The sequence below is a fragment of the Patiria miniata genome, unplaced genomic scaffold, assembly GCF_015706575.1.
Source record: "Patiria miniata isolate m_02_andy unplaced genomic scaffold, ASM1570657v1 HiC_scaffold_20, whole genome shotgun sequence".
NCBI classification, from domain to species: domain Eukaryota; kingdom Metazoa; phylum Echinodermata; class Asteroidea; order Valvatida; family Asterinidae; genus Patiria; species Patiria miniata.
In genome coordinates, this window is record NW_024037059.1 from 42,358,475 (window position 1) to 42,379,928 (window position 21,454).

Genomic DNA, 21,454 nt, shown 5'->3' on the forward strand with positions numbered 1-21,454 from the left:
GGGAGAGGGGGACTGAGAGAGTTTAAGACCAAGTTTGCCCTGGGGGCTGTTTTTACGGAGAGCAAAAGCTGGCAGGATAGGGCAGGGGATTTAAGTGCACAGGATCTTATTTATCTTCTTGGGGAGGGAGATTGCTGATTACCGCTCCTTGAGCAAATTGTATGATTGGGATAACGAACTTTTGTTTTCATTACTGGAGCTGTGGTGTTATTATGTCTTGTATGATGGTATGATTTTATTAATTGTAAAACACATGTTATACCACCAGCAATGTTTTGAAAGATGTGTACAGAAAATGCACTCAACACATTATCAACAACTTGAACACTTGTAGGAAGGTATCCTCAAAAACAAGCCCCTTACAAACTTCTTAGATGTACATCTTCAATAACACCTGCATGAGCCTGCTCCTAAGTGTACATCCCCAACAAAAAAACAAAAACCATTTTGGTTCTTAACATCATGGATATATCCCTCAATAAGCTCTCCACGTCCCCATTGGGGGGGGGGGGGGGTCTACTACACTTTCCTCTTTTCTCATCTCCGGAGGTGACAAAATACAAGCCTGATTTCATGCATTATTCATGAACTTCCTGCACACTAACAATGGGCAACGATTCATCAATATTCCATCCCTGCCCGAGGGCCTTTTTTTCCTCGCAGTTCAATTTTTAGATTTTTTTTTTCATATTATATTTTTCTATCTTTTACTTTCACGCCATGGCTAAACCTGAACACACAATCCAAGCCCCCTGGGGGGTTTCAAATACACTGCCTGGGCTAAAAGCAGCATTGCAACCCTAAAATTTCAATTTTGCCAGCCTTTTTTTTTATCACGGACCTGACGGAGCCCCCTCTGATCGTCAGTTCTCAGCGACACTATCTGTGGCTTCAGTTGATATTGATCTAAACTGTCACACAGCGCTGGCACTCTGTCAGTCGCCGGCGGGGGAAATATCTCACCACCGGATGAGGCACAGATGCGGTATTAGCGGCAATATTTTGTCTCTTTCTCCTCTCTCTTTTCTCTGTCTCTCCTCTTCATTTCTGTTGCTTCTGTCTCTTGTTCTGATCCTAAAATGTGGTAATGTCATCTCAAATGCAGCCCTGGGGAACCAACGGTAGATTGACTTTGCTTATAGGACCAGGAACCTGTGTGTGTTCTGGAGACATGCCAAACATGCAGTATTTTATTGTACAGGCTGTTTATATCCTACAAAATGAATGGGCTAGCCATATTTCCCTCATCCTAATCTCAACCTTTTCATTTTGTTCCAGGCAATCGTTATATCTTTCCCTGATGATTACCTGATGCAAGATTACCGAGATCTTCAGTCACAATTCTTCATTCTTCTCACTTCTCAAGACTCTCTAAGCCAATAAACAACCACAACCACCAAATGTCCACAAATCCATTCCAGGCCGTCCAATCACAACCACTCCCAACAGAATCCTAAATCGACACCGAACCAATCAAATTCCCACAACAGTCATTACCCTCACAATCAGGACTACTCAAAGTAACTGCTGACAACACCAAAGATTTATTACCACATTCAAGAAACTATGCACTTTTTTTATGGAAACGGCACACTTTTCAACACAGAGCCCCAAACAGTGCAGGTACAATCTGTCTAATTTTCCCACATCCACACAACCATAAACTTTATAGTCCCCTGGCATTAATTTTGTTCCTCTGTGGTGAACTCCAATGTTTTTTTGCCCCAGTTTCTGGGCAGAGGGTAAAAAAATGGAAAAGGCACATTTCTGAGCAGTTCTGGTTATCAGGGATCTGCATCTTTACTGGTAGTTATTTCATTGTTTACATTCATCATTGCACAGCATTAGTGCAAAGATACTACAAGTACTTAGTGTGTAACGAATTCTAAATGGAAGAGCATGAAAGAAATACGCATGTACATGTAAAGCAGAATGCAGCTGGTGCATGTACATGTGTGTGTGTTCCAAGATAAAACAAATAATTGGTTTGAGATAGCGAAACTGCCAAAATGTAAAGATTGGAAGGAGTTGATGGATGCGGGCATCTTATCTCTTCAGATACTGCCATCTTATCAATCAAAAACCTTTACATGATCATCACTCCTGGTCTTTTTAAAAAATTGCTAAACCGTGTACATTGTTGTAAACAGCTTTTCAGCAAAGTTGTGAATACTTTCAGAATCTCATGAATTTTCCAACCCCCCCCCCCCCCATTGCCTTAATTTTCTTGCGCAAAAGAATTACACAAAAGCACCAGTTTGCAATCTACAAATGCTGGGCAGACACACACTGGTGCAGACAGAGATGTTCAGCCGGGTGTGTCTTAAACACCACCTTCATCAAACCAACTAAATAACACTATGGCTTGACCATCTGTCATAGACACTCTAGCATATAAGGGCAAGGCATGTAACATCCAATCTTTTTCATCTTAAAAAGTTTGCACAGAAAACAAGACATGTAGACATTACAGCGCTCACCTCATCTGCTGAGATGCAAAGACTCATCCGCTTTGTGCCGTATCTTTTGGAGTCTGAGCTGAACACAAAATCTTCTTGTTCCATCTTGAATGGTCCTTTAAAACAGACACAAGTGTACATGAGATGATTAGAGCAATCAATGGCAATCTCAAGGCATTAAGTAGCACGTTCCTGCCGTTGTCGGTAATTTAGCGCATCAATCAATGAGGCATGCTGTTGTGTGTGTGTCTTTAGCGTGTGTCACGTAACGTTGCGCATCCGAAACCTGTTTGCTTTGTTCTAATCACTAATGACACGTATCAATTACAAGGAGTGCACTTGGCTGCATGTCGTCAGTACCAACAACATGTACGCACTAACTGGCAATGTGGTCAGAAATACTTATGTATGTGTTTTGGCACATAAGTGTTCGTATATATACTGTCTTCACAGATTACATTACCAATTTCAAACAACCAAAAATAGAAGATCACAGTTTCAGGAGAGCAAAGACATAGAGTGAGCAGGAATATGTCACCGGTTTACATGAATGAACTAGCACCATAGAAGTTTTGTGTTTCCTGTTTCTCGATTAATTTGCTTGTGCATCCAGAATTTCCTTGTTCATTATTTAAAGCAACATCATATCTGTATCTTCCTAATACCGTGGTTTATTTCAACATTTTCAGTTACTGGGTTCATTTCAAAAAATGTTGAGATTATAGGCTGTGTAGAAAAATAGCTCCACAAGGTTTTTTCAAACTCTGTCAACGCATGTAGTGCAGCTTGCACTGTACTTAAGTTTGTTCAATCTCAATTTTATAAAATATGATTACCACAGAATTTACTTTTAAATAAACGGTCATCAGTTCATGATTTTCAGAGAAATGACTTAATTTTAATAACAATTATAGCGCATACTTGAAATTTACTCTCAGATTCCTGTCACAAAATTAATGCATGGACTGCTATCAGCAGAAATATTTTTGGGACAATACAAACTGAAAAAGTTAACAACACAGCATATTTGTACGAATAACACGTAATGAACTTGAGTGCAAAGAAGTGTGTGAGACACGGCAAAAGTTAAACAAAATTCACTGACAGACATCTGATTTTTATCAGTGAAGTCCATCTACAGTATATCCAGTTCAACCCTGGTAATCTGCACACAGACAACTACCCATCCAAGAAAATTACACATTCCACCGACGATTCTAAGCAATTTACAGCGGAGCAAGTGAGGTGTAAACCCGGGGAGAAAATTGCTCCCCAAATAAAATTTTTATATTTTAATCCAATTCCGCAAATCTTCTGCCAATCTCCGCACTCTCCATCTAATACCCCGACCAATGCGGTGTATTCGCTCAGGATTAAGTCAGTAATTTCAGCAATGTGCCAGGGGCAAAGAAGAAGTTCACATGGTATCACAAGAAAAGAAAAATCCCTTAATTACTCACACTAATTTTTCTCTCCTGAGCACTGAGGCGTGTGATGGCTTCCTTCACTCTCAAAATTGCACAGCGCTAATCACCGAAGCTCTAAGGTTTTTAATATTCTATAGTCATCAAAACTTGAACTGGAGACAAGAAAAAATTATTGGCTGATTTTTTTTTTTAGCACGGCAGCTTTGGGCCCGAGGATCCAGGTGTCATATCATAGCTGCTTGTGCGATAACATCGCTACTACCTTTGACGGTTACCGACACTGGCCCCCTACGACGTCTGTGTCAGTCCTGGATAATTGAATCGACGGTGGGGTTAATCGACTCATCAATTGATTGGAGAGCTTTTGTTTCAAGCGGTGACAGGGAGGCGTGCAGCCATCCTGTCAAAGATGGAGAAGTGGGCTGTTGAGTGGACAAACCAGGGAACAACAGTACTTATGTACGTTGGTCAGCAACAAGAGAATACCGGTACCAGGCTGATTGGGGAGTTAAACCTCGCAGAAAGAGGCCATTTGAGGCTTAAGGAAGCACTAACAGAAGCCTACTCACATCCGCCACTGTGGCTTAATTATTCATGGTTTAATCAACACTCTTAAAATTTATCCTTCGTCTGGACAGGATTTTCCCCTATTGAAAGAAACCAATTTGAACAAGTTGTTGCATTTGTAATGGGAAAGTAGTCAACTGGAGTCTTGAATCAAGCCACGCATTACTGCTGTCATTAATTAAAGAAATGTTGTCACAAGAATCCAAGACTGATCACATCAAATATTAACAGGAAAAATTACAGACTTTGAGATAAATCATGATTTACATACAGATTTCAAGTAACAAAATGTACGATATAATATAGAAAAAGGTTCTTTTTATGTTAATTGTTCGCTATTTATGCTAATGATTTATACTTACTCTTTGCTCAAATCGAACATTGAACTCTTCTGTTACAAATTTATATATGATATAAAATAATCAACTGATTCTAGAAACAAAAGCAAGGAATTTTGATTGAAATGTGCACTGGCGTACAAATTTGGTGATTTTTATATGATTCAACAAACTGAAGTTTTCCCTCCACAGGGAATTCTCAGGAGATTATTCCGCCCCTCCCCCTACAAAAAACCCATCCTAAAAAAAAAACCTACACTTTTCCCACGTCACGAACTAAAGTTGAGTAATTATTTACAAAAATATATGCCCTACAAAGCAATTGTTAAAATGGCAGTTGTTTGCACAGAGAAAATCTGTCTAATTATTTTCCCGGGGTACTCAGTCACAGTACAAAGAATAGAGTTTGAAAGGAACTGCTGAAATTGTTTTGGATGCCGCTTAACATCACACGTAATTGGTCTCCATTTATCCTCCTTGAACATTTCATCCAATCACAACCCAGCATCCTGCAAAATTGGCCATGTCATTCACAAATAATTCACACACACACACACACATAACCCCCCCCCCCAAAAAAAAAAGAGGGAAAAGAGTTGAAATTGTTTTGGGCAATGCTTCAAGTACCTGCATAATTAATTCTCCCTGAGATGCCCCAACCAAGCCTTTAATGGGCAGAGTCCTGCTACCACGACAAACAACATCCAGGGCTCAATATTTCTGGTTGAATAGATTAAACCAAAGCCAGTCAGAGTATTGAAAAGGGAACCCAAGTAAGAAAAAAATGCCTGAATATTATGAATGGGGGGGGGGGGGGAGAATTATCGTTATCAGCCCCTCAGGCCAAACCGAAACACCAGGTGCAACAACTGACCAAGAATGGAACCCTTGAACCAGCAAGCAAGTTGTTAGCTTTTAGGCAGTCACCTAGCAACCACTTATGAAATACATCTCTTTCTTTCCTTTTTTTTTTTTTTTTTTTTTTAAGGTAGGGCCAAGTCTCCTAGGCTAAAGACAGCCCATTCAATATGCATCATTTATGGTGTTGAATGTTATGCAGATGGCGAATTTATAATCAGTGCCAAAAGTTTTTGCTGGGTTAAGATACATCATTCATACGGAAACCAAAATTATAATTTGAATTTTTGGTAGCTACATGTATGTCTTTCTGAACAAGGATGGCATTCCAATTTGTTAAAAGAATGATCATGCACAATGTTCATGTACTTGGTGTGTTTGTGCAATTTTAATTTACATGTTACTTGTATACATATTTTGATGCAAAATCTCCTTTTTGAAAATATAGCCTATTAAAATCCATAAGATGCATTAAATTATTTCATCTTTGATTCATGTTATGGTTGCGGGTTTTTAATGACATTTCGGGCACTGTAAGTAACATTCATCACGAACATTGCAAATTAAAATCTTTCTTCAATCATAAATGCTGTGAATGGTTCAAGACAAATGTGTTCTACCGGTACTTCAGACATTGTCATAAAATAGTAGCAATATGGCAAATTCAGAAAAGGATGACTTCAGGACCGCAATTGAGTGAAACCTATACAGACCATGTACACACAAAACTGCATGGACAAATGAACACATGTCACAATGGAATGTCAGAGAGTAAACGCAAAATGTTTGAAAAAAAAAAGAATAGTACCCTGAACAGTAATATCAGTCCATCAATTATGTTCCTGGGCAATCAGAGTGTTGAGCAATATTCAAATATTCTATCAACCGAAAGAACGGTTGATTCAATTTTTCCATAAGTGGAAGTTCCAAAGTACTACAGCACACAGAAAAAAAAAATTGGAGGGGAAAAAATGCTTCCATTCATAAAAAAAATTCAGCCCGCATGCATTATACACGCCTGCCTGGCTCTATTGTTGGGAAACTTTATCTCTCCAGCATAGTCACGTACTTTAACAACTCTCCGATGCTACTCTTAATTCTGTCAACACTGGCCCATTCTTGACGACATCATGCCAGGCTCGCGCTCTGTGCCCGCATGGATCTGATTTGCATTTGAAAAGACCGGTCGTGTGCCGCGGAACCAGGGGGGAGAGAGCCCGCCTGCCAGCTCAGGTCCAAACCGCCTGGGAATACCGTCCGTTCCATTAGCGGGATGAGTTTCTGAAATTTGGTATCGCTTGGCTGGCGTTGGGTTTCATCAAGGCAGGGCCAGCGCGGCATCAGGATTATCATGGAAAGTGACACGTCAAGGCATTGGGGTGGAGGGGTTGGGATCTCAGTGGAAGCGGGGGGGGGGGGGAGGGAGAGAACAGAGTGGGGGAGGGGGATATATGAGGGCAGTTGATGTCAGGTTTATGTGTCTGTTTGATCATTGGGGTGGAGGGGTTGGGATCTCAGTGGAAGCACTAGGGGAAGGGAGAAGACCGAGTGGGGTAGGGGGATATATGAGGGCAGTTGATGTCAGGTTTATGTGTCTGTTGATCATTGGGGTGGAGGGGTTGGGATCTCAGTGAAGCACTAGGGGAAGGGAGAAGACCGAGTGGGGTAGGGGGATACATGTATATGAGGGCAGTTGATGTCAGGTTTATGTGTCTGTTTGATCGCCCTTGCATTTGAAAAAAATGTGCAGCAAATACTGTAAAAACAAAAAAAATAATGGGACACAAAATCAAGCTTAATGTGATGACCCCAACAGTTTTGCCTTGCCAAAAACCTTACGTAATCTCTTTTTTTGGTACACCATGTTTCCTCCAACAATGCAACTGTGTACTGCAAGTGGATACCAGTGGATAACAAGCAGTTGCTGTGAGCTCACCACAGTGTCTGAAGCAAAGAAATGGAGGATTCTTAACTTATAGGCTAATGAATTTGAAGGAACTTTTAATTTGTTTCCACTTTAAAACCACCTTGACAGCAGTCCAAAAAAAAATTACAAGGAATCGTATTTTGCAATTCCTGTCCTGAAAGACCAAAAGAAAAATGGTTATTGGTTTCTGGATATCTCTAGGGTCAGACATAAATTTCCACTTGGCCAAATAAATCCATCACAACCATGACAAGTGTGAACTTGCAATTTTACAAACTTTACCACCGAGGTTGGGGGTCTGCACACATTACAAGTGCAATCATCCCGCCGCCCGGGTCCCTTTTCATCACTTTTCTATATCAGGGAAGCCCAATTATTATTATAGGCCAGGCATTTGCCAATTTGGACAGCATTAAACATTTATGGTTATATGCGAGACCCAATCTGAGTAGAGGCTGAACCCAACCCCCTACACAAAACAGATGTCGGCAACATGTGGAACAATACAGCCTGTTAGGGATCTTGATGATATTTATTTGCAATATAATCCACATATGCATCTGACCAATGCAATCAACATTATCGGCAGTAATTCTGAGAGGGTTCTGGAAATCTAGTTTGCAGGATATCTATGACATTTCCCTCACGGAAATAAAACTGAAATACACACGGTGTAAACCCCCCCCCCCCCCCCCCTCCCCCACAAATACAGAATGCTACATAAACTAACAGGTGTTTAATCTGTGCTATTAATTCTATGGTAACATTTTATTATGAAAGGTTGGAGACTGGGTAAAACATGTACTCTTCCAATCTCTTCCAATCTACATGTAACAAAATTGTAAAAGTTTATGGCTAAACATATGACCAAAATTTTTTTTTCAGTTTCCAAGCTTTTTAAACCTGCATAGTTCTTTCCTTTTCACAGGCTACTACGCTGCTTTTTTTAAGTTGTTTTGTCTTGAAGTTCAACTTGACATGGTGTGTCAAATTTTCAGTTAAATTTTCTTTTTTTATGGGTACAATACCTACTGAAATTGCTGAATATGTAGTACAAATATTGTTACAACTTACAATGCAGACATTGTAACCTTGTCTTTTTGTCTCATATTTATTCCTCCCCTCCTGAACAGCTAACTCCAATCCTGGCCTCTGTGTCTACCCCAACACCCCCCCCCCTTCAATTTCAACCTCTACAACAAAAAATATTTCATTCATCCTTGCACATTCATTCATAAAAAAAATCATAATGATCACCATTCCTTCGTCTATAGACAAGGTCTACACAGCCTATGCAATTCACAACTACCACCAAAAAAAATCATCTGATACCAAAACAAGCCACGTCTGAGTGGTTTTGATAATTTCCCCGGCTAACACACGAGTGTACCATCCAATCAAAATGCAGCATGGTGCGTCTAACCGGAAAAAAAAACTTGAGTGGAAGAAGCCGACTCTGGCGACACAGGGTTCTAGTCCATCAATCATAAAGAAGCCCATTGATAGCGCAGTGTTAGCCAACCATAGCCAGCCATTCACAGACTCCCCATCTGCCAGCACCAAGCGAAGGCTTCTATTCTCATGCAAATTAAGCCGCTACACGGACACACAAAATGGACTCTGGGAGATTAGGCTCTCTCGCAATAGCCGCAGACCGACCATCTGTCGTGCCAATTTGAATACTAAACAAACTCTTATATCGCCATGCACATAGTTTTCTGCTTGTCTATATTTTTTTTCATTTCATTTAAAGTTTGAAGATAATACAGAGGGGTAAAAAAAAAATACTGTGCAAATAAACTAAAATGTACTCAGTGGGAAAATGTTGGCTCCTATTTGCCAATATGCACGCTCGTTAGCATCATCCAGGGACGGTGAAATGCATTTGATTCAAATGATAAATTGAAAACCTTTTTTGTTTGCGTAATTTGTTTTCAAATCGATGTCTCATATTCGTTTTTTTTTTGTGATTAATATAATTTATTTTGTCATTTACATTTTTAAACCACAACCACTGATGATTTGACAACTATTGTTGTCAAGGACTAATCAAAACCTCAAGAACAGAAATAAGAAAATGTTCTTTCATTTCACCAAATACTCATACAAACACATTTTAGGAATGGCTGGATGAATTAATTAAAAATAAAATTAACTTTTATATTTTTTCATTTATTTTTTTAAGTTTCCAAAATCCAGGAATAATACTGCACATGATGAATGGGAAGTGGTGGTCAATTCAATTCACACTGAATTTGGACAGCCAATCCCAGAATCCTATCCCAACGAGGGAATGGGGGAGGGGGGATTTCAGTAACCCCGGGATAAGCCCACTGAGCAGGACAACCGGGCCTCGCTAGGGTCATGCTGATCATCCCACACCCAAGATGAAAGAGAAAATGGCAAGCAGGCAGCTGCTTTCATAGCATAGTACCAATGAGCCATGTATGCAAGCACACGGCCTAATCACTGGGCCTTAAAAGCCAGCTCCATCATTTATTTATACTCAAGATGCACACAGCTTAAGCTGTCAAATTTCAGTTCAATCCCTAGAGGATTCCAAGCAGTGGCTTTTTAGTATATTTTGGAGGCAATTTCAATCTGCTGGCGGTTAATCATTAACAGACATTTGCAGAGGAGTCCTGTCTTTCTCTTGTTTTTTTCTTACCATCCTAAAAGTGTAAAATTTGATAATCAATTAAATTTAAATGCAACTGAAAGTTTCCTCATTTGATTATATTTTCTAATGGCCACAGAGTTAAGGGGCAATTTTGGATCTTGTTCAAATTTCAGTGACTTTTATGTGTAAAAATGGTATTTTGAAAATTATACAAATTTCCCTTTTGTAGCATATTTTGGTTACTCTGCAAGTCAATCTATTGTAGATTTCAATAGGGACCAATTTCACTTCGGAATAATTGCATTCAAACACACATTTATTTAATACATTTATGACCCAAAACCAACCAAAGTTCATGAACTGGTGAGTTTGGAAAAGTATTTTCCTGGCAGTAGTATGGTTTCATTTTGGGACAATCAAAACTGGCAAATTCTACAAAAGGAAGTTCCTGAATGTGTTCTTCATTGTGTTCAGACAGTAACAACAAGGAAGCATTATGTTGTTGCAGTTGTATAGCAAATAAATGAAAAGTCTACATCGTACAGGCCCCTCATTAATTTTGCTCCAATTCCACCAACTCATCAACCCCACTCTTCATCCTTCCCAGGATGTTTGAAATCTTCCCAAAATAAAGATTAAATGTTAAGTTAATTTAGTATCTTCTAATGAGCATGTATAACAGCAAAATCAGACATCATTTTATGAAAATAGCACACTAACACATATTGTAGAGGGGCCCAAAAAGCAAAGCACTTGGGAAATGTTTGAAGTGCAATTTTAAGTGCAATTACTGAAATTCTAGATCATAACAACACATCTGGAAAGAAATGGTTTCACTGCAGTGACTTGACTGCTATATCAATTGCAAACAATAATGGTGGTGAATGATTAATGTCATCAAGAAAAAAAACAGGTTTGTCAGAAACTCCTATGCACAGTTACAATGTATAGGTCTCTCTCAAATTAATTAATGATGTCACTTCCTACAGATTGTCACGTGCTTCGGTATTTTGGGCGTCAAATTTTCATGACGTACAACGGCTGAGCCGTATTTCGAAGAAGTTTCAAGTATCATGCAAGCATTTAGAACATTTTGCACACTGCGCACACACGCACCTGATGGCACTGAACACGCAGAGTGCAATTTTCTATATGAAGATGGCTGTCTATAAGTTAGAGGGGTCTAGTAGAATCTGTGAAACAGAAGTTCCACATACTGACCCAGGAAATGTTTCATTGCTCTGTCCATTCATCTGTTGTCTAGCAGATAAAAAAGTAAAATTAGGACCAGCAGCAAACTGCAAGCTGTCAACACATAGCCAAGAATAATGAGCAGTAATTTGACAGTTACATGGGGAAGTAATCTTTGCTGGACATTTGTCAGGTGGAGAGAGGACTGTTGGATTGATAAGGATGTTACAATAACTGGCAGTTAATTGGTGCACATTGGTAGTTCCTCCTGTTTTCTGTTTCTCGCCAAATTGGCACCAGGACCTCATAGTGCATACCTACACAGTAAGGCTCGGAGAGACACACTGTTCTATTTATGCTTCCAATTTCCACAACACTAAAGGTAATGGAACCACAGACGTGACTGAATTCACAGATTTGAGTCAATTGCTGGGGAAAGCCATTAGTACAGATCTGTGCACTTGAAAATCTTATTTTAACACCAGGCAGAAAAAAAATCTATGAATCTCTGATTGTGATACACGGAATATCTGGAGGGAAAATTGAAACCTACTAAGAATGGAAATCTAAGGCCCTATTCGTAAAAAAAATAATTGAATACTCAAGTACTAACTAGCTGGTAGTAGTATAACTACAAACTGTTTGCTTTAAAAAGGAATCATTGTCATGGCTGGATATTCCTCTAGCAAACAAACTACAAACTGAATTTAATCTTTGGATTTATACTAGTGCTGGATAATATTAAATCTTACATTAGCGTTATGGCCAATGAGTCATACACAGAGACTACACAGCAGAACACACTAGCAAAACACATTGTCTCATTTGCATTTGTTTTAATGGATTGACACGTTATCCCACAGACTATTACATTACTTCATTGCATGTAATTTAGAAGATAATAGGCATCAAACAAGCAAACAAACCGCGCTAGCGCTGTGCTGTGGCCAGTATGGATGTGTACACAGGCCCACAGACCCCAGCGCATGTCTAATGAAATTGGACGGCTGCATTATCAAGCAAAGCAAGATTATTTTTTAGTTACATTGTAGCTCACCCAAATGGAATTGCCCAGAAACACCTGTCACAGTTTGCTTCAAATGAGATGCTAAGTAGCAACACAAATTTGCTAAGTGCAGAAAAAAAATTTCAGTTAAACAAAAAATATCAGCCGAATGTGTACAGTCTGCAATCATACATGATTTTATGCATTCTGGTTAAAATTATTTGTTAAGCAACAATTCTTAAAAAAAAAAAAAACACTGATCTGTTGTCTCTGCACGAGCACATCTGACTTATCAGAGTTCCTGCACCTTTAGGATTTATCTCCACTAACTGTAACTTTTCCATGACCAACGTTTTGAAAATCCATGACCTAGATAAAAACTTGTTCCGTGAAATGAGCTTAACAGAAAAGGAAAAACAATCAAACAAAGCAATAACGTCCTTGGAAATGACGCATTTTTTTTAAGTATAAAAATAAGATTTTTGATTCTAATTACTGGTCCTCACAAAATTGCATGACTTTTCCATGACTCGTGTCATTTTTACAAACGTCCATGACTTTTCCAGGCTTGGCTAATCAAATTGCGTGGCATTTCCATTCTTTTTTCCGGGCAGGGGGAACCCTACATGTACGTACATGCAGAATGCAATTACTAGAAGATAATTTTGATCGCTGCAATGATAATAATTATCTGTGTGAATACCTGGCATAAACTCAGCAACAGTTCCGACTCCACAGAAACAATTTCACCCAATGTTTGCAGATTTGCAACCACTAGGGGAACCTGTGCTGCCCACTGACAACACTAGACCACTGTTACTATCACAGTCACACGACAGAGAGTAGGCCTACTTTGCTGTTTACTCTGTTGACTTCCCTCACAAGCACACTAAACCAGTTCGGTATTCCAAAATAGTCTGGTGCATTTAACAATTTTTTTTTTTTCAGGATAACCGCGGCAGATACGTGCGCACAAGGCTATGGGGGACGTGGTAACTAAATCTGCATTCTGTGCAATTTTTCATGCAATCGAAAAGAGATAGAACTTTCGTTTGCACAAAAGTCTTGACACACAAGACACCTCAAAACACTTTGCTGTCCAAAGGTTTTTTGCAAAATGTTATACTTCAGAACATGATGATCTCTTCAAATTTGCTGGTACCCCGCTATGTTTTTGCAAGCATACGATGAAATTTTTATCTCACAAGAAAAATCGGCAAATCTTGATGTATAGGCCCATGGAGCTATGCACAAGCACAGTTGGAATACCGAACTGGCTTATTCAGTAGACACTCTAGAGTGAAAACCCCCTACATGATTTTCCAACTACCTAGATCTGACAGAACAGCGTCAGAAAGATTGGGAATAATGTATGACCAATCGGTCCAAGCCTTGGACAGTCTCAATGTCAAGCTTACCCAGTTGATGACAAGGGAAGCACTTTAGAAGATGAATTTATGAATTATTGAGTCCGAGATTTTTGTCTTTTTGTACACAAAGTGCCAGACATAAAAATATTATTTTTAATATACCATACAGTATCAAATTGTCAATTGATGTTCAAGGAAAAGAAAAGCTTCAATCCAGTATCTGACTGCACAAACAAATACCAGCATTTTGTACGGGGGTGGGGAGGGGGTTTTCAGGAATATGAGGATGAGATGACTACTTTTTTGTCCAGATTTTATTTTATCAAATTTGGTGGTGTATTTGTAGCTTTAGAAGTGAAGAAAAATTACATTCAATTGTAATTCATTGTAATTTTGCAGCAATAGCACAGACAATAGCACAGAAATTCAAGAACAAAAACACCAACTGAAAGATCAGACATCGGAACTGACGCACTCCCAAATTTGTTTGCTATGACAACCGTGTAGTTTCATTCACTGGTTAAGTATTTTTTATTGTTCCAGGCACAGCGGAAGAAAGTGAAAGTTAAACAAAAAAGCAATAGTTACATCCTGACCGTGAACACTTCACACAATCCTTGATATTACTAAAACTGATATTACTAAAAGAGAAAAGAGTACTGCTAAACTTTTGCGCTGTTCAAATCATGCTGTTTTTGCACTGTTCAAATCATGCTGTTCAAATCAATTAGGCCTACAGTTTAGAGGTGGGAAGAAAATCCCATGATATTCTAGGAAAACCAACACAATCAGGCAGGGACTGGAAAACCCAATCCACATGTTGGCACAGGCCTGATTCAAACCCGGGTCACAGGGGTGGAAGGTGAGAAAAGTACCGCTACGCCAACCTGAGCCTTTGCCAATTCCGTCCTCCTGAAATAATTGTCACACAGCAATGAATTATCAAAACTAGGAAAACATACAGCTGCACATCAGAATTAACCTTTATTTTCCAGCTTGCTCAACAATCGTTTAACATGGTTTGCACATAAAGGCTTCAGTTTGTAGACTCACAAACTGAAGTTCTCTGAGACCTGCAGGTGGTTGGTTGGGTAAAGTTAATGGTGTTGTGTGACGGCGCCCTCTGTTGGTTTATCTTCAAGACCATTCCATTTTTCATATTCATGGAAGTAGTACATTACATTTTGTTATCAATGCCTTTACACAGTGAAACTACTGTACACAAGTATATGATGCCAAGCCAAAGTCGTAGTTGAACATTTGAAGTATTTATTTTGTTGTGAAACAAACACTAGTTCTTTTGGTTTTCAGAATGAAATAATTCATTTATGTAACTTGATCATTGAGCGAAACTGGAAACTGATGAAAGAAAAGCTGTAAGATATATGTGTGTAAATTCTTCAGGAAAAAAGCTTTTTATTAAAAAGCATTTTTTTCTTCACTGACTAACAAGAAAAGAATGGTTTCCTACTTCAAGCATAACATAGACCCTAATTAGCTTCTTTTTTTGCCTACACACAGTATCGTAAAGAACAGAAATTGAGGTTTGTACTAAATAGTGGTGTCCAGAAACAGCCCCCTCTATTGCTGAGCTGTTAAAGTGCAATTGTTGCATGGGTGTATACATGTACACCCAGTCTTGTACCACACACCTGATGAGCAACAGTTACTATTGGGAGCGTTTGGTCCATAAGTATTTCCCTAGCAATAGAAAACTTCCCTATAACTTGGAGCCCACAAGGGCACAAATACACACTGTGTACACGCATTTATGCTGGACTTTTGCATTTAGTGGGGGGACAATTTTTTATGGACACAGGAATGAATCAGACCACAATGTTCTCCACGTTCAAATAACCTGCTGCATTTGGTCGGGCAACGCATTATCCACAGAGGCACAAATATTTACACGCCTGGGTTATGGCTGTAGTATGCAGGAAATAAATTGACTGTTCAGCCACTCACAGGATGTCTCAATAATTTTTGCTGCGTACGACAAAGCCGTAGGGTTAGTACTTGTTGACTATTATACTGTGTAAGCAGAACATAGGCCTACTATTGCATTCAGCAATATTTAATAACCAAGGCCCTCTTATGATTCCTAACCATACTATTTTTTTTCCGCATATGCTATGGCCATAACCAACATGATTCACCATGCATGAACGCTTAAATTTGATAGGCGCCTAAGGGAACGAAAATCTGCTTTTGAACTTTGGGACTCACCTACCGGACCGGTACATGTAAGTAGATGGCGTTGACAGACACCATGGTGTATATCTGCAGGATTAATTTTGTGGGAAGAGGGCAGGGTTTTGATTTTTGAGGGAAACTATGGGGTAAAAACAATGACAGCTAAAAAGCACATGAACATGGAAACTAATTTTAAAAATGCGCCCTCAGGTGTTCACAACGTTTAAGCTGGTTTGGTAGAACGTCGCTGATTTGTTGATGAAAAGATCCATTTAGAAACCAACTTTTGGACTCAATTAAGTAGAGGACAATACCATTTTGAAGAAAGTTCTGCAGGATTAATATTGTGGAAAGAGGGCAGGGCTTTGATATTTCAGAGAAATTATGGGGTAAAAGTGACGTCCAAAAAATTGAAAATGATGAAAACAAACTTGGCAATAGTGTCCGAGCAGTTTGGTAGACCGTCAGTGATTGGTTGATGTACATTCTGTAGGGCAGCCTGCTTCCCTTACTAGTTTGGTTCCACATTAGAAATACTATTCAGAATCGTTTGGTCTGGGAACCAGACCTAGCTTCCATACCGTGGTGCAGTCAGAGTGTCGATTCGCATGTTTGTACCAGAAAATCAGGTAAGAAAGTCGGGTCAGAATAATTAAGGGTCAGTATAATTAATAGAACGTGCCCTAAGATTGCAGACGGAAAAAATGTTGCAACCTGACGCCACTTTTTTCTTCATATATCATCTCAATGAAGGTCGTTCATTGCAAAAATGATGATAAGACAGGAATCTGGGACTGAGAAACATTTCCAATTTTGTTAGTCTGAAACACTTAGGCCTAACTTAGAAAATTGTCTTGACTCTCCATAGTCCATATGGACTCTCTCCATAGTCCACAAGCGGCGGAAGTGGCGTCAGGTTGTATTTTTTCCTTGTAGACTTTTGGGGAAGCTACACAACTTTTTTAAGAATAACAATAAACAGGAGGTGTCCTCAACCACTGAACTACACAAACCCCTAATTCTCTCCATCTGTCCATAGACAGTTACTGAGTTAGACCATGTGTATGAATTCTTTCCCCTCGCCTTTTTTCCGACAAAATATACACGTGTGATCGCGTTACCTTCCTCTCCTTAAGTTTCAGCGCATCACTGAAAGCCAATGTCCATTTAAAAACAAAAACTAACCTTTGCTTTTGGTGCCAAAAATTGTCCACTTCGTCTGCTTCCAAACTTTCCGCTTCAACACTCAACAGCAAGCGGCGCTACAGTACAGGATCTTTGCTCAACAGGTGCATTTTTTTTTGCGCAGCGCCCTCCATCGATGAAGAGAGGAAAATACTTGGGATAGAGGGCGCCGTATCAACACAACGGTCTACGCGCAGACATTATGTCTGTGGGTCTTCGTCACGCATGCAGCGGACGTATCAACACATGGACGAAGACCGTTATGTTGATACGGCGCCCTCTATCACAATTATTTTCCTCTAGAAAGTTTTTCAGGAAAGGGAGCTTGGGGGCGGGGGCCGCGGGAGATTGTTTTTGCTTGTTTTTATTATCTTAAAATACATGTAATGTTATTAACATTGATTGTGAATTTCAAGGTGCATCGGTCACGATACCGTATGTGTATTTCAGTGTCTTCCACCGATGGTTACATTTTATGTTGTGTACCCGTAACCTTGTGGAATAAAAGAATTAGGATTATTCCGTCGTTAAATATGGCATACCCAGAACTCGAAGAAACATAGCAATTCGAAAAAAATAGCGCCGAAATTTATTTCAAATCGACGCTCACATAACAAGAGGGGGAAATCAAATCAATATACCCCCCCCCCCCCAAGAAGTACAGGTAATTTTGACATTTCCATTGTGTGCCAGTGAGTTGGTGATTAAAGCCCCGCGGGTCTAGACACCACTCATATCATCAGAAAGGAGTTTTGTCTTTAAAACGTTTAAACTCTATGTCTCCTAAATACTTGACTGTTTTCTTCTCATGTTTTGCACAATACTAAGATACAAGACAGAATACAAATGTCACCTTGAAAATTCCTACCTCTATAACAGAATATTATTCTCGAGACTATTGCTGTCACTGGAGCATAAATTTGGAATCCTTTTCGTGCCCAGCTCAGAGTTACACGGTCGCTGCCTGTTTTTAAGACTGAACTTTTTAATTACTTATATTAACATTTTTCATACTTCTTTTATTTTACCTTCTTTTTTTTGCTCGTTTTTATTGTTTAAGTATTTGTATTCGTTTTTTTAAATAATGTTTAAGTATTTGATCTTGATGTGTTCTTGTTTTACTTGATTCTTCGTAATTCTTCAACTTCTTAATTTTTTTAGGGATATATGTTTGTTTTTATACTTTTCTATTTTTTCCACATTTTTTCCGTACTGAAGTCTCTCTGTTTGTCTATTGTGGTTTTTAAGTTTTTTTTCTTTTCAGCGCTCTTTTTAGTGACGTTATTTTACCGAGAGAGTTGCTTTTATCTTTCCTTAGATTTTGCTTTTTTGTTAATTGCATATCATTTCATTGTTTTTTCCTTCTTTTTCTTTTTAAAACCTTCCATTTTTAAAAAATCATATCATTAGTTTATGTTAAGGCAGGGCCCTAATGAAAACCAGTTTTTACTGTTTGGGTTTACCCTGGACAAAATAATAAAGAATAAATAAAATCAGTTTGGCAATCGTCCTGCGTACAGCGCCAACGACTCAGCTCTTAAGTTCTTGTACCACAACGAATTTGAAAACAAAATTTGAAAAACAGGAAGAATATGCGCTGAATTCAACAAAACGATTACAAAATTAATGTATCCTTTGCTTTAGGTACTTTTATCCAAAACATAACAAAGCAAAACAAAACAATGCCATCAAAAATTACATTGAGATTGGATGGAATTAACAATAGCCTGTTTCTGTAAAATAAAATCATTATGAAAAATGAAAACAAATTAAAAAAAAGAGCTTTTTTTTTCATTTAGCAGGACAAAATATAATGTTAAAATTGGATGTGTATCAATATTGTTTTAAATCCAATGTTCTACATTTAAAGTTTTATAATTAATGTTTAAAAAAAACACCAGCGGTCCTAATTAAATTGATATAAACAAATATATCGAAAATGATAATTATGTCATTGTTTTCATATTCCAAATCACAAATGGCCATTTTTTTGGTCTGGGGAAAATTGTGAAAGCTCTTTGTTATATTTCACACAAAGAACCGATATAACTTAAAGTGTTTTGGCGCTGAAATCCCAGGCTTTTGTGCTTGGCGGAGACCCGGGTTGGCTTTTTGTTTTGTTTCAGACCAATCGCATCTGTCCAGCTCGGCCAGGCGCTGCAGACAACAATAATGGGACAGACAGGCCGCGCTGCGAACAGCGCGTCCGAGTTATTAACTAATACAATAAAAACATCCTTGAGTTTGATTTGACCAAGAATATTCCCTGTCCAGTAAATTACCCACCCCCCCCCCCCCCCCACTAAAAAAATGTGTTCTGCATCAGCTTTTTACCCAAAACCATAAGAACTGCAAGATGTGACAAAAACGTGATTGAGCAGACGACGCAATGTGAAAGTACACACACAAGGGATGGGGCACCAGGCTTTGGACAAAGGATACGCCTACCTCACAAAAACAAAGAAATGAAAACCAAAACCAAAACAAACAAAAACCCAGCGCTTAAAAAAAACAGGAAAAAGATTGTTTTGTTAACAAAGACAAAGACAATAAGGCTATGTGAGACATGGTAAAATGTAAGATTATATCGAACTGGAATGCAATGCACTTTTCATAAAACTATATCAACCAGAGTGCAGAATTCGAAGTGCAAAAGTTGGCGCCCAAAATCGGATAACAATAGACCGGCGCACGCGTGGTATATTTTCGTCCATTCGCAACAAAAACGGACATTTCGTAGCTCTCAAAATTTAACTTTTGGGGGAAAAAAACACGAAAAGACTTACCCGAGCTGAACACTTGTTGAGTCTGTGATGATTTTCTGTTTCCGTCTATTTTTTCGTTGTCCTCAGTCGCTGTGGTAGTTCACCCGGAAGTGAACAAAGAGCCCCGAATACAATGAATCTCGCTCGTCGTTCACAATAAAAAAAAACTCCTCCAGTTGCTATGACCTCAGACGATGCATTTGCAGGCGGAGATTCCGCCTGTAATCCATCGCGTATACGAACAATTGTATTCGTCAATTTCCTTCGTGAAACTGTATTTTTTGAAGAGTTTGTTTTTCCGATAATATTGGTTTTTCAGCACTGTTGCGAAGCGGATTCCATGACAAAAGAGGAAATATACTGGAAAAACTCCTTCCTTGTTGGTTTTTGCAGATTCCTTGTTTCCTTGAAGCAGCTCAATACAATAAAGGTGTTTAAAGCCTTGTCATTTTCAAGAGAACATATTTCTCTTTAAGATGGCAGACAATGAAAGAAACTGTTTAGGCTTGGCCTGTTTTCCTCATTTTCTTTTGCAGTTAAATAGAACAAATAACATTATAATTTGCTTGTTTATTGATGGTGACTTATTTTTCCAGTTGGCGTCGAGAGATAGCTGGAAATGCGTTTAGTAATAAGAAATAAGTAAGGTATCTTCAGTTTCAAGTCTTTTGTCTTTTACTGTAATATTCAATTGTTTCGTGACAATCTTTGTTTATTATCATTTATTCAAACTGCACGAAATCGTATTTAGACTATGTTCTCAGCTATACGACCTTTCCTCAAAAATATCCCGGAGGTATAGAAGTCTTCATTTTAAAACTCGATCTTGACTTACTTTGAAGTCTGGGTTATCCTTTTGTCAGCACGGGCGGTTAGATTATCATCCATTGTTTACAGGATCAAAATAAGTCTCTACAATGTTATTGTTATGTTGCAGTATCCTGGAACAATAACAATTACCGATTTCCGTTCACTGTCCTTGTTTTGGGAGTTTATTCCAATCTTGACTTACCCTGCAGCTACTAGAGCATGGGCGTTATATTTTCCACTAAATTTTTCCCACAGAATGTCAGATGTAGCTATAGTTTAATCCACGATGAGACAAAAGCATTATGCGCAGACAGAGTGCAGGCGAACACACGTGTGTAAATCCAGAAAGAGCGATGATATGGCACGGATGGGGCCGACTCGCCGAAATTGTTAGTCCAGGATTGCGCCCTGGAATACCCCTCACATCTCCGCCAGTAAGCATCCCATCGAAATAAATCCTTTTGGAGCAGTAAGAGTCCATCTCATACTCGGTTCGCAATTGGTAAAATATTCCTCTTTTGCAGTTCCAAACCCCGAAAAGGTGGGGATTCCCTTCTACTCACGGGCAAGCCCTACTAACCTTGGCACGGAAGGCGTGCGTTGTGTACATGGTCCTCAGACCCACGTGCTTTTTTGTGTGTATCGGTGGTAATTGTATTTACGTTGTAAAAATAGCTCGTGTAGTGCCGAGGGGGTTTCTCTGTTTTGCTGCCCCCTTCACAAAGAAATCGTCCCAAT